The following is a 15,174-nucleotide window of genomic DNA, read 5'->3' on the forward strand; positions in this document are numbered from 1 at the left end:
GAGAACACCACCAGAGGAATAAATAAGCCATTGCCCGTAGCCATAAACCTGGGCTCAATGCAGAGAGAGCAGACAAAATACCTATCTCCCAGGTACTCTGTGGAAGTGGTTTAACTGAATACTTTCCCAGTTGCTTCTGGGATCTGGGTTCTAATCAGTCTCCATCTAGGTGATGACTGTGATCCTCCCCTATAGGACAGTGATGGGGCTTAGCATACCCTCAACTATTGGGAGCTACTAAAAACAGACCATGACTTGAACAATCAGTTTTGAAAGCTAACTAGGAGCTGAGGCTGGGCTAATAGATGAGATTCATGCCTTACATGAGAACAATCTGTCATGACTGGGAAAAGTGTTTCATTTAATGCACATAAGCCAACACAGTGAGTCAAGGAAAATGAAGAAAAAGAGAATATGTTCCAAACAAAAGAACAAAATAAACTTCTAGAAACAGATCTTGATGAAACAGATATATATAAGTGCTTACTCAGTAACAGCAAAATAACAGTCAGAAAGATGTTCTCCAAGGTCAGGAAAGGAATGCATAAACAAAGTGAGAATATTCAAAAGTACCAAACAGAAATCACAGAGCTGACCTTAGTGGAAAAGCTTTCAGTTTTTCTCCATTGAGAATGATATTTGCAGTGGGTTTTTCATAGATGGCTTTGATGATATTGAGGTATGTGCCCTCTATCCCTACACTTTGAAGAGTTTTGATCAGGAAGGGATGCTGTACTTTGTCAAATGCTTTTTCAGCATCTATTGAGAGTATCATATGGTTCTTGTTCTTTCTTTTATTGATGTGTTGTATCACATTGACTGATTTGCGGATGTTGAACCAACCTTGCAGCCCTGGAATAAATCCCACTTGGTCGTGGTGAATAATCTTTTTAATGTACTGTTGAATCCTATTGGCTAGTATTTTGTTGAGTATTTTCGCATCTGTGTTCATCAAGGATATCGGTCTATAGCTCTCTTTTTTGGTGGGATCCTTGTCTGGTTTTGGGATCAAGGTGATGCTGGCCTCATAGAATGAGTTTGGAAGTTTTCCTTCCATTTCTATTTTTTGGAACAGTTTTAGGAGAATAGGAATTAGTTCTTCTTTAAATGTTTGGTAGAATTCCCCCGGGAAGCCGTCTGGCCCTGGGCTTTTGTTTGTTTGGAGATTTTTAATGACTGTTTCAATCTCCTTACCGGTTATGGGTCTGTTCAGGCTTTCTATTTCTTCCTGGTTCAGTTGTGGTAGTTTATATGTTTCTAGGAATGCATCCATTTCTTCCAGATTGTCAAATTTATTGGCGTAGAGTTGCTCATAGTATGTTCTTATAATAGTTTGTATTTCTTTGGTGTTAGTTGTGATCTCTCCTCTTTCATTCATGATTTTATTTATTTGGGTCCTTTCTCTTTTCTTTTTGATAAGTCGGGCCAGGGGTTTATCAATTTTATTAATTCTTTCAAAGAACCAGCTCCTAGTTTCGTTGATTTGTTCTATTGTTTTTTTGGTTTCTATTTCATTGATTTCTGCTCTGATCTTTATGATTTCTCTTCTCCTGCTGGGCTTAGGGTTTCTTTCTTGTTCTTTCTCCAGCTCCTTTAAGTGTAGGGTTAGGTTGTGTACCTGAGACCTTTCTTTTTTCTTGAGAAAGGCTTGTACCGCTATATATTTTCCTCTCAGGACTGCCTTTGTTGTGTCCCACAGATTTTGAACTGTTGTATTTTCATTATCATTTGTTTCCATGATTTTTTTCAATTCTTCTTTGTCCATTATCACCACTGCTATTCAACATAGTACTAGAGGTCCTAGCCTCAGCAATCAGACAACAAAAGGAAATTAAAGGCATCCAAATCGGCAAAGAAGAAGTCAAATTATCACTCTTCGCAGATGATATGATACTATATGTGGAAAACCCAAAAGACTCCACTCCAAAACTGCTAGAACTTATACAGGAATTCAGTAAAGTGTCAGGATATAAAACCAATGCACAGAAATCAGTTGCATTTCTCTACACCAACAGCAAGACAGAAGAAAGAGATATTAAGGAGTCAATCCCATTTACAATTGCATCCAAAACCATAAGATACCTAGGAATAAACCTAACCAAAGAGACACAGAATCTATACTCAGAAAACTATAAAGTACTCATGAAAGAAATTGAGGAAGACACAAAGAAATGGAAAAATGTTCCATGCTCCTGGATTGGAAGAATAAATATTGTGAAAATGTCTATGCTACCTAAAGCAATCTACACATTTAATGCAATTCCTATCAAAGTACCATCCATCTTTTTCAAAGAAATGGAACAAATAATGCTAAAATTTATATGGAACCAGAAAAGACCTCAAATAGCCAAAGGGATATTGAAAAAGAAAGCCAACGTTGGTGGCATCACAATTCCGGACTTCAGGCTCTATTACAAAGCTGTCATCATCAAGACAGCATGGTACTGGCACAAAAACAGACACATAGATCAATGGAACAGAATAGAGAGCCCAGAAATAAACCCTCAACTCTATGGTCAACTCATCTTCGACAAGCAGGAAAGAAGGTCCAATGGAAAAAAGACAGCCTCTTCAATAAATGGTGCTGGGAAAATTGGACAGCCACATGCAGAAAAATGAAATTGGACCATTTCCTTACACCACACACAAAAATAGACTCAAAATGGATGAAGGACCTCAATGTACGAAAGGAATCCATCAAAATCCTTGAGGAGAACACGGGCAGCAACCTCTTCGACCTCTGCCGCAGCAACATCTTCCTAGGAACAACGCAAAAGGCAAGGGAAGCAAGGGAAAAAATGAACTACTGGGATTTCATCAAGATCAAAAGCTTTTGCACAGCAAAGGAAACAGTTAACAAAATCAAAAGACAACTGACAGAATGGGAGAAGATATTTGCAAACGACATATCAGATAAAGGACTAGTGTCCAGAATCTATAAAGAACTTAGCAAACTCAACACCCAAAGAACAAATAATCCAATCAAGAAATGGGCAGAAGACATGAACAGACATTTCTGCAAAGAAGACATCCAGATGGCCAACAGACACATGCAAAAGTGCTCCATATCACTCGGCATCAGGGAAATACAAATCAAAACCACAATGCGATATCACCCTACACCAGTCAGAATGGCTAAAATCAACAAGTCAGGAAATGACAGATGCTGGTGAGGATGCGGAGAAAGGGGAACCCTCCTCCACTGTTGGTGGGAATGCAAGCTGGTGCAGCTGCTCTGGAAAACAGCATGGAGGTTCCTCAAAATGTTGAAAATAGAACTGCCCTATGACCCAGCAATTGCACTATTGGGTATTTACCCTAAAGATACAAACATAGTGATCCAAAGGGGCACGTGCACCCAAATGTTTATAGCAGCAATGTCCACAATAGCCAAACTATGGAAAGAACCTAGATGTCCATCAACAGATGAATGGATCAAGAAGAGGTGGTATATACACACAATGGAATACTATGCAGCTATCAAAAGAAATGAAATCTTGCCATTTGCGACAACATGGATGGAACTAGAGCGTATCATGCTTAGCGAAATAAGTCAATTAGAGAAAGACAACTATCATATGATCTCCCTGATATGAGGAAGTGGTGATGCAACATGGGGGCTTAAGTGGGTACGAGAAGAATAAATGAAAGAAGATGGGATTGGGAGGGAGACAAACCATAAGTGACTCTTAATCTCACAAAACAAACTGAGGGTTTGGGAGAAGGGGGTGGGATTATGGACATTGGGGAGGGTATGTGCTTTGGTGAGTGCTGTGAAGTATGTAAACCTGGTGGTTCACAGACCTGTACCCCTGGGGATAAAAATATATGTTTATAAAAAATAAAAAATTATAAATAAATAAATAAATAAATAAAATTTAAAAAAAATTAAAAAAATAAAAATAGAACTTCCCTATGACCCTACAATTGCACTCCTGGGTATTTACCCCAAAGATACAGATGTCATGAAAAGAAGGCCCATCTGTATCCCAATGTTTATAGCAGCAATGGCCACGGTCGCCAAACTATGGAAAGAACCAAGATGCCCTTCAACGGACGAATGGATAAGGAAGATGTGGTCCATATACACTATGGAGTATTATGCCTCCATCAGAAAGGATGAATACCCAACTTTTGTAGCAACATGGACGGGACTGTAAGAGATTATGCTGAGTGAAATAAATCAAGCAGAGAGAGTCAATTATCATATGGTTTCACTTATTTGTGGAACATAACAAATATCATGGAGGACAAGGGGTGTTAGAGAAGAGAAGGGAGTTGGGGTAAATTGGAAGGGGAGGTGAATCATGAGAGACTATGGACTCTGAAAAACAATCTGAGGGGTTTGAAGTGGTGTGGGGGTGGGAAGTTGGGGTACCAGGTAGTGGGTATTATAGAGGGCATGGATTGCATGGAGCACTGGGTGTGGTGAAAAAATAATGAATACTGATTTTCTGAAAATAAATAAATTTAAAAATTAAAAAAAAAAAAAAAGAAATCACAGAGCTTGAGAATACAATAACTGAAAAATTTAGTAGAAGACTTCCACAGCAGGCTACATGAAGTTGAAGAAAAGAGCAGCAGATTCAAACTCAGTGCAATGGAATTCATAAAATCAGAAGAGAAACAAAGAATAAGGAAATGAAAATGGCCTATGGGACTTATGGGATACCAACAAAAGATCAAATATATACATAAAACATAGAGTGCAGAAAGAGAAGAAAGCGGAAAAAAGTGGAAAGCTTATTCAAAGAAATAACCGAAATGGCTAAAATTTCCCTCATTTGGAGAAAGAAATAGACATCCAGGCCCAAGATGCCCAAACAATACCAAATAAGAAGAATCTAAAGAGAACCACAACAAGACACATTATAATTAAAATGTCAAAAGTTGTAAGATGTTTTTTTTTCCATTTTTATAATTTTTATTTTTTATAAACATATATTTTTATCCCCAGGGGTACAGGTCTGTGAATCACCAGGTTTACACACTTCACAGCACTCACCAAAGCACATACCTTCCCCAATGTCCATAATTCCACCCCCTTCGCCCAAACCCCCTCCCCCCAGAAGTGGGGAAAAGTTGTAAGATGTTTTATGTTAGCATCATATAACCACAAAGCAAAGTATATACACAAAGTATATAGTATATACACAAAAGATGAAAGAAAAGGAATCAACACATACACTAAACCAACTACTCAAATCATAAAGAAAATAACAACAAAAGAATTCTGGAACTCTACCAAACATTTAAAGAAGAGTCTAATACCCGTCATTCTCAAACTCTTCCAAAATACTGAAGAAGAGGAAACATTTTCAAAAATATTTTATCAGGCCAGATTATCAAACAAGGACATTACAAGAAAATAAATTACAGTCCAATGTTCCTGATTAAAATAGAAGCAAATATCCTGAAAAAAGTATTAGCTAACCTAATTCAATAGTACATTAAAAAGATCACATGTCAAATAAATCCAATTAGATATGGGCAAAATACCTGAATAGACATTTCTCCAAAGAATGTACACAAATGCCTAGCAAGTACATTAAAAGGTGCTCAAGTAAATGCACATCAAAACCACAATGAGATGTGATTTCACATTTGTTAAAATGGTTATTATCAAAAAGAAAAATAACAAATATTGGTAAAGATTTGGAGTAAAGGGTAACCCTTGTACACTGTTTTGGAGAATGTAAATTGGTGCAGTCATTATGAAAAGCAGTATGAATGTTCTTAAAAAATATAGCTTTACCTACCATATGATCCACCAATCCCACTTTTAGATATATATGCCAATAAAAGCAGGATATCAAAGAGGGATCCATACCATGTTCATTGGAACATTATTCACCACAGCCAAAATATGCAAACAACCTATGTGTCTATCAACCAGTGAATGGACAGAGAAGATGTGGTATATACATACAGTGGAATATACTCAGCCTTAAAAAGAAGAAAATCCTGTTATTTGTGATAGCATGGATGTACTTGGATGGCATTATGCTTAGCACAATAAGACATAGACAAAGCTGTATGATTTCACTTGTATGTGAAATATAAAATAGTCAAGCTCACAGAAACAGAAAGGTGATTAAACAGGGGCTGTCAAAGAGGAGCAGTGGGGAGGTGATGGTTAAAAGCTATGATGTTTCAGTTGTATGGGATAAATAAGTTCTGTAGAACTACCATGGTATAAGTATAGTGTCTTTAGCTAACAATGCTGTATTGTGTAGTAAAATTTGTTAAAAGACTAGATCCTGTGGTTCTTACCACAAAAATAAACATAATGCTAAAGGGAGTGGGAGGAAACTTTTGAAGGTGCTGGATATGTATATATCTTGATGGTGGTGATGGTTTCATGGATATACACATATCCCCAAACCCATCTAGTTATAACATTAAATATTTACAGATTTTTAATATGTCAGTAATACCTCAGTAAAATGGCTTTTTTAAAAAAAGGTATATGAGGAAAGTAGAAAATGAAAACCAGGCAGAGAAGGAATTTTGTGCAAAGTCACAGAGAAAAGAATAATTTAGAAAAAACAAGAAGTTCTACATGGAGGATGTACTGGATAGAAGAAAACAATCAAAATAAAACTTAGCTACTATTCAGATTAGGTATATTGAATTTTATCCTTAAGGTAACAGTAAATTCTGAAGGATCTGTAAACTTGGTAATGGTCTTTTTGTCTTTTGTTTTGTTTGTATTTTATTCTAGTAGCAATGTAGAGAAAGGATTGCTGTGAAGAGCTATAAGGGAGGGTGGAGATGCTTAGGAGGCTCTTGATGCTTCTTAAATGATTACTTTCAGTAAATACTAATAATAACTTGAACCAAAAATGTTAATTAATGAGTTAGTGGAATTTAGACCAGAATTTCAAGAAAGAATGTGAGATTATTAACTTGGTAAAGTAGATGCAAAGTATATGATGGTACCATAAAGATAAGCAATATTCAGAGGGAAAGTAGGTTTTCAGAGAAAAGGCAAACTATTTAGTGTATATAGATTTAAGGTGTCTTTAAGTAATTACAAAATAAATTTCATTAGTCATAAATCCAATCTTGGAGGAGGGTGGGGACAGGTGATGCAGAGTAGAGAGGATAGAGAATCTTCTTTTTAACTGTGTTCTGACATATATTTCAGCTACCATCTTCAGAGACTTCACTCCACAAAATAAATTTTCCCCCTATTTTTTTCTTCTTTTCTTCACTTCTTCCCTCTCTCCCTAAACTTTCTTTCTTTCCCCTCTCCTTCCCCCCTCTTCTCCCCTCCCCTTTTCTATCAATTATGAACATATGTCAATCTCTTTCATCTTCAAAAATACCTCCCTTTGATACTTTGTTGGTCTATAGCTTCTCCCTTTAGAGTCAAAGGCTTCTGAAAGACTAGGTGTACTAGCTGTCTCCATTTCCTCAAGCCCTATCCCCTCCTTGATTTATTTCAGTATCTTTTGCCAAGATCACCAAAGACCATTCAGTGTTCAGTCCCAATTTACTTGGCCCCTCTGCAGATTTTAACTCTGCTGATCATATCTTTTCAAAATATTCTTCTGCCTTATTTCAGGAATGGCTCCCATTTTTCCTCCAACTTATTTTGGCCATTCTCTTTTCTTGTAAGGATTTTTCTTCTTCCACCTAACCATGAAGTATTGGGCTTCTCCCCAAAGTTCCATTTGGCAGGTTTTCTCACTCTGCAAATAGTTTTTCAATGAGCTCACTCCCTTGGTTTCCACTGCAGCACACCTGATAATGATTTACAAATCTACGGATCCTGCCCAGATCTCCCTTCTCACCATGTGAAGACATAAGGGAAGAACTCCCTTCTAAGTGGTGATTGCAAGGAATTTTCAAGCTTATATCTAATCTTAGGGCAAACCTACAGAAAAGAAATTACTTATTTTCCTATACTACCACAAAAGTCCTTCCTTTAAACATTATTAGCCCCAAGGGACTTCCCTTGACTCATAAGTCCTCCAAGATGTGGAGGTGTGACCAACTCTTCCCAAACTGCGTGGACTAGGAATTGGGAGAGGTGTTTTCTCATAGAAAAGTGGGAACTTTTGAAAAGAACAGTGAATGACTGCTGGCCATGCATAAATAATGGGTGCCCCCTGCACACTCTGATACCACAGAGAAAGCTGTACTTTCTATTCCTGACAGCCAAGATTTGAGAGAGAGGAGTTAAAGAGGCAGGTAACAAATCTCAGTGATTATTGAGAGAACATGAGATTTTGAAAGAGAAAAAGGTCCAAGACAAGAAAGCAGTGTGTCAAGTATGTCCTATGTAAGGACATGGAGACAGGAGAGAAATATCCATAGATGTATGAAAAGGCAGATGAAGCTAAAAGCCAAGGGAAAGAGTCAGACTTTAGAAGATGAGCAGGAAGCTAAAACAGTAAACTGACAAAGGAGATATGACAACTAGTGCTTTCAGATCTTGTGTAAGAAGCAGAAAAGGGCAGGGGCCCCTGGGTGGATCAGTGGGTTAAGCCTCTGCCTTTTGCTCAGTCCTGATCTCAGGGTCCTGGGATCAAGCCCTGCATCAGGCTCTCTGCTTAGAAGTGAGCCTGCTTCCACCTCTCTCTCTGCCTGCCTCTCTGCCTACTTGTGATCTCTGTCAAATAAATAAAATCTTTAAAAGAAGAAGAAGAGGAGGAGGAGGAGGAGGAAGAAGAAAAGGACAATTTTGCAGATGCCAGAATTCAAAACCTAAGAGACTGGCAAACTATGACAAAACAAGACTACATGGTAGAATGAGGTGTGCTCAAAAGATTGGACTAAACCTATGTTTTTTGTTTTTTGTTTTGGTTTGTTTTTTGTTTTATTTTTATTTTTTATAAACATATAATGTATTTTTATCCCCAGGACTACAGGTCTGTGAATCGCCAGGTTTACACACTTCACGGCACTTACCATAACACATACCCTCCCCAATGTCCATAACCCTACCCCTCCCTCTCTCCAAACTCCCCTCCCCCCAGCAACCCTCAGTTTGTTTTGTGAGATTAAGAGTCACTTATGGTTTGTCTCCCTTTCAATCCCATCTTGTTTCATTTATTCTTCTCCTACCCCCTTAAGCCCCCTAAACCTATGTTTTGACCATTGATTTAACTGTTTCAGCACCAGGATTGATTCTCCTGCTACCACCCTGTCTAGTGAACTGTTAGCACTGTTACATGTGTTCACACTCAATTGTGGAAGGCCATTTTATGTTCTGCTTAATAGTAAGGTTTCATTCAGCCCAAAATTCAAAGGATGCAAGTCAATGAAGAGGAGATGTCTGAGGTAGAGGAATCAGTAAGTATAAAACTGAGGGGTATTTAGGTCAACGATGCCAATAATCCTTTAACCCTTAGAGGTTAAAATCCTTGGGCTTTGCATTTTGCATGGGTAACCAAGAATTAATATATTCTAGTAGGTATTTTTGATTTGGATATCATAGGGGGCCATCCTGAATAGTTGTAATTAGTATTTTATTTATTTACTTTATTTTATTTTATTTTTTTTTTAATTTTTTATTTTTGATAAACATATATTTTTATCCCCAGGGGTACAGGTCTGTGAATCACCAGGTTTACACACTTCACAGCACTCACCAAATCACATACCCTCCCCAATGTCCATAATCCCACCCCCTTCTCCCAAACCCCCTCCCCCCGGCAACCCTCAGTTTGTTTTGTGAGATTAAGAGTCACTTATGGTTTGTCTCCCTCCCAATCCCATCTTGTTTCATTTATTCTTCTTCTACCCACTTAAGCCTCCATGTTGTATCACCACTTCCTCATATCAGGGAGATCATATGATAGTTGTCTTTCTCTGCTTGACTTATTTCGCTAAGCATGATACGCTCTAGTTCCATCCACGTTGTTGCAAATGGCAAGATTTCATTTCTTTTGATGGCTGCATAGTATTCATATATATTTACTTTATTTTAAAGATTTTATTTATTTCAGAGAGAGAGAGAGAACATGTGCACAATTGGTAGGAGGGGCAGAGGAAGAGAGAGAATCTCAAGCAGACTCTGTGTTGACCATGGAGCCCTACATGGAGTTTGATCCCAGGGCCATGAGATCATTATGTGAGCCAAAGCCAAGCATTGGATGCTCAACTGACTGAGCCACCCAGGTGCCCCCTGGAACCAGGAAGACAATTCAGGCTTAGGTCTAGAGATGTGGCCAGTGAAACAGATTGACAAGGGGTGAATTGCGCTATTGTAAAGTTTCTTTAAGATCTTCTAATGACTGTAGTTTGGCCAGGTAATTGAGAGAGGGACATATCCAACACTTAGTATACTTTAAGATTATGAGCTTGTTGGTTCAGTGAGGCTTACACAAAAGTGATTTTATAATGTTTTCATGGTTAGTAATTGTCCATCAGGAAGCAGGGCTAAGAAAGCAAAGGTTAGGAACAAAAGGGAAAAGGGAAGAAGGAGGAAGGGTATTTCACAGAGGTTGGGGGCTGAATTAGGAAAGAAGATGGGAGAATAGAAGGGAATATAGGAAGTCATAAATACATTACAGAAATTTTATAATGGGACTTATGGTTGTGGATAATTCAACCCAGAATAACTCCAACTATTCAAACTTTTGAGTTGAGGTCCTCACTGGGGTAAATCCAGCTGTGGAGTTGATGATATGTTGAAAAATTAATACCCTTGCAGGGCTAAGGTCATCATGGGGATAGAGCACATAAATCCTGTGTTCCTGGAGAAAGTTGGATGTGATTAAGATCTTATCTGTAATTATTTTGTGCCACGCCAAGGCTCTAGAAGTACTCCTTTAGGTAGCTAGATAAAAGTGTATGCTGTCCCTTCAATGGGTCAGTATAATGAAGGACTCCTGAACAGCACAAGGCAGGCATAAGCAGGTTTGGGCGGGGTGAGTGAGACAGAGTATAAGCTGACCATTTATAGAAGTTAGCCTTTGGAAGTGGGGAAAAATTCCAGAGCCTGAGCTGGAGAGTTGCAAGATTTAAATTTCTTGCCGCTACCAAAAGAGGTCGTGTGTGTGAACTGTCTGATCAGTGTGCCTAGACTGTACAAAAGAAGAGGAAGATAGATGGGCTTAAAAGCTGTCAGTGATCAAATATATAAAATAAACTTAGACTCTCTATTAAGAGTGTTCTTTCTATTACTGTTATAGTGTTTTGGTTTTTGTTTTAAGATTTTATTTATTTATTTGACAGAGAGAGAACAGGAGAGTACAGGCAGGGAAACAAATGAGGGAGCTGCAGAAGGATGGGGAGAAGCCGGCTCCCTGCTGAGCAGAGTGCCCAATGTGGGGTTCTGATTCCCAGGACCCTGGGATCATGACCTGAGCTGAAAGCAGTCGTTTACCAAACTGAGCCACCCAGGTGCCCCACTGTTACGGTTTTTCAAGGGTTTAAAAAATACGTGTGAGGGGTGCCTGGGTGGCTTAGTTGGTTAAGCGGCTGCCTTCAGCTCAGGGCATGATTCCAGAGTCCTGGAATTGAGCCCCACATCAGGCTCCCTGCTTAGCAGAGAGCCTGCTTCTCTCTCTCCCTCTTCCTGCTGCTCTGGTTACTTGTGCTCTCTCTCTGTCAAATAAATAAATAAAATCTTAAAAAAAAAAAAACAAAAGGTATGAACCTACATAGATTAATTCCTTTTTTTTAAATATATATATTTTTTAAAGATTGTATTTATTCATTTATTTGAGAGAGACAGAGAAAGAGCAAACAGAGCAGACAAAGAAAGACACACAGAAAGACAAAGACAAAGAGCAGACAGAGAAAGTAGGGGGGAGGGGCAAAAGGAGAAGCAGACTCCCACTGATCAGGGAGCCTGAGGACCACAGATGACCTGGGGTGGATCCCAGGACTCTCAGATCCTGACCTGAGCCAAAGGCAGACACTTAAGCCTCTGAGCCACCCATGGGCCACAATTAATTCCTAACTCTAAGTGGCATTTTAAATATTGTGATTTGGAATGACAATGAAGTATATGTTATAGTAAAGTAAAATTTACCTTAATTAACTATGGTTTATAGACTAATAGAAAAACTAATAATACCCAGAAATTGAAACTGCTAGAAACTAAGAGATTTACATGTGAATGCACATGTAACATAACTTAAACCTTACTTCCTTGAAGTTACTTTCAATTCAAGGACTGAAGGACTAAAGGAATTCAGATAGGATAAGAAACAATAGTTTAACCTTTTTAGGAGCTAGTCTTAAAACATATATATTTTTTAAATTTAATTTGGTTTAATTTTTTTGTGTTCCCAAATTCATTGTTTATGCACCACACCCAGTGCTCCATGCAATACGTGCCCACCTTAAAACATATTTTTTAACATTAAAAATAACCAGAAATTTTCCCCCATTGTTTTAAACTTAGATTCTGTCCACCTCTGTTTTCTTTTTTTTTTTAATTAATTAATTTATTTTTTAAAATTGAAATAGTTGTTAAAACTGCATTGGGTACCATTTCCACAGATGCAGGAAATACTGGAACTCTTTTAACAAAATCTGTATCCCAGAGATTTCCTTCTGAATATTGCAAACTTAAGCAATTCACATAGACCAAAATTTAAAACAAAGCAAAAGAAAAACAAAACCCTTTTTGGAATTTAACCCATGAGTTACAGATTAAATTTTTTAAAAGTAGAATAAAATTGTACTATGATAATTTGAGGATGGCAAAACAAACTTTCTTTGAATATATGTGGTAAATTTTGTAGTCATGGTTTTAATTGAAATTGTTATAGGTGAAAGTCCATTTGGAGATAGAAATAATTTGTTTCTATAATTATGTAAGCTACATACCACAAACAAAATAATTGCATTTTTATAGTGATACACCTAGTTAATGTTCATAAATAAGTTCTTTGGCCATTAACCAAATGCACCATTTTAACATTTTGCTGAATGTATTCATGTCATTATGCCCTGGCATTTTTGGGTGTGAAGTCATTACTTGTGCCAACAGCTCACTAGATAGGCCTGTTACGAGCAGAATCAATTTCTGGTGCCAAAACAGATCAGTTGTCAAGTTAGACCAGATAATCTAATCTTTTGATCTCATCCAATTCTATTAGATGCATATAAATATATTTTGGAATTAGTTTTCAAATATAAAGCACATGGCATGTAAAACAGACTCTGAATTGCTCCAAAATTTGGCAGAGTAAATGCTGACTCAATATAAAAAGTATATGTGATTCTCTTTCTCTCTCTTTTTAAGACTGATTTATTTATTTGAGAGAGAGTGCAAGCCAGGGGGAGGGACAGAGGGAGACAGAGGGGGAATCCTCAAGCAAACTCCCCACTGAATGTGGAGCCCAAAGCGGAATTTGATTCCAAAACCCTGAGATCATGACCTAAGTCAAAACCAAGAGTAGGACACTTAACTGACGGAGCCACCCAAGTGCCCCTGCAATTCTCTCTTAAATCACAATTTGAACAAAGTTAAATTTCTTGACCAATCCTAAAATATCACTGAGCTCTCTCTATTCTAATATAAAAATAAATCTGCTTAAATTTATAATTAGAAAATCCAATAATCATGAATGTTCTTAAGTGTTTGATTTAGTATCTTATTTATTTATATCTTTTTCTCATTCAAAAAATACAAAAAAATTGAAATGACTGATCATATGCTCTTCAGGATGACTAGGTAACATACATAAAAAGTGGCCTATATGCATTTTATCAGTTATTTAAAAAGTCCTATTTTACATAAAACAAAAATGAACAAATTGTTAAAAAAATATCTATAATGAATTCTCCTGGATACCCCTGTGGAAGTACAACATGGATTTTTCTTGATTATTTCTTACCAAAACCTTCAGATTAATGACATATGTGTCACTTCATGGTGAAAAAGGATCAATTCCTATACACTAGGTTTCACTAGCTGTTGAGGTGGAGTTTTATTTCCTGTTGTTATACCCCTATAAACTTTTGTTACCAAAAAAAAAAAAAAGTTTTTTATACAGTGGAATTATTGTACTTGATGCTCTGAGAAAGTAGAAAATATTATAAATGATAGATTTATAATATCCCTTTTTAATATTTCTTAGATTAATAAATGTTAATTTTCCTTAATAAATAAATAAATTTCATATATCTCTAGGTATCTAATTACATAAATGTGGGTTTCAGGAGTTATCCATATCTTTTAAGCACTACTTAGTTAGAACTTAGTTTCAAAATAAACGACACTGAAACACAGAACCTCACAAATGCATTTTAAATCTTTGTATCACTTTAGGATAAATAATTCATATGTTAGAATTAAAATTACTCATATTTTATGTTACAGCACTAGGTGTTTAAGAAAAAGCAAGAAAGGAAATATAAAATTGTTGACAAGATGCCTCTTCAGTAACTTGCTTTGTTGTTTTCCATTAATATTGAAATTTAACCACCTTTTCTGAATGGTTAACAGAAGATTTGTGAAGCCTGATCAGGCACCGACAACTTAAAGCTAGATAGAATATGGTATCAAACAATACAATGAAGTCCAGTTTGAGGATTTTAAAGAAATTTCTACCGTCACTTGCAAATACTTAGAATAGAAAAAGGACAATCGGTTTTAAAGATTATTATCTAAGGTAGAATGAATTGTCATGATTTAGATGAATAATATATAGAGGCAAGTTATAATTTCCCTAATGATTTATTTACTCACCTTAGCACAATGCATTAAATAGACTAACTTTAACTTATAATTTATTAAAATTGTCACAGTTCCTTTCTAAAACCATTTTGTTAGCAGAGTCACTGTGTACTTATCGCTGGCAATGAGCATTGAGGTTCTTCATTTATTTATTTAACTAATATGTATTAAAACTGCAGTGTATTCCAGGGCCAGATGACAGAATTGAACAATCAACCTGTGAAGCCAGACAGAAAGGAGGAGGAGGGGCAGGAAAGACTAAAATAGAACAACGAACCCAGGAGAAAGTATAAAGTACAAGACCAAGGGCTGAAAAGTTTTTGAAATCCAAGGTATTTTAGTAAGTATAAGGACAAGGTGAGGGGAAAATTAGAAAAATAGGTTTAAGATCAAGAAGTTGGCCACTTGAGTTCAAAGTTATAGAAATTTTAGCCAATAATGCTGCAGAAGACAATTAAAAGAGGGTGGGTAAACTACCTTAGAGGTGCAAGTCACAGAAATTAGGTTAATCTTCAGGCGAACTT

The sequence above is a fragment of the Mustela nigripes genome, chromosome 5 (genome assembly GCF_022355385.1).
Source record: "Mustela nigripes isolate SB6536 chromosome 5, MUSNIG.SB6536, whole genome shotgun sequence".
In the NCBI taxonomy this organism is placed as follows: Eukaryota; Metazoa; Chordata; class Mammalia; order Carnivora; family Mustelidae; genus Mustela; species Mustela nigripes.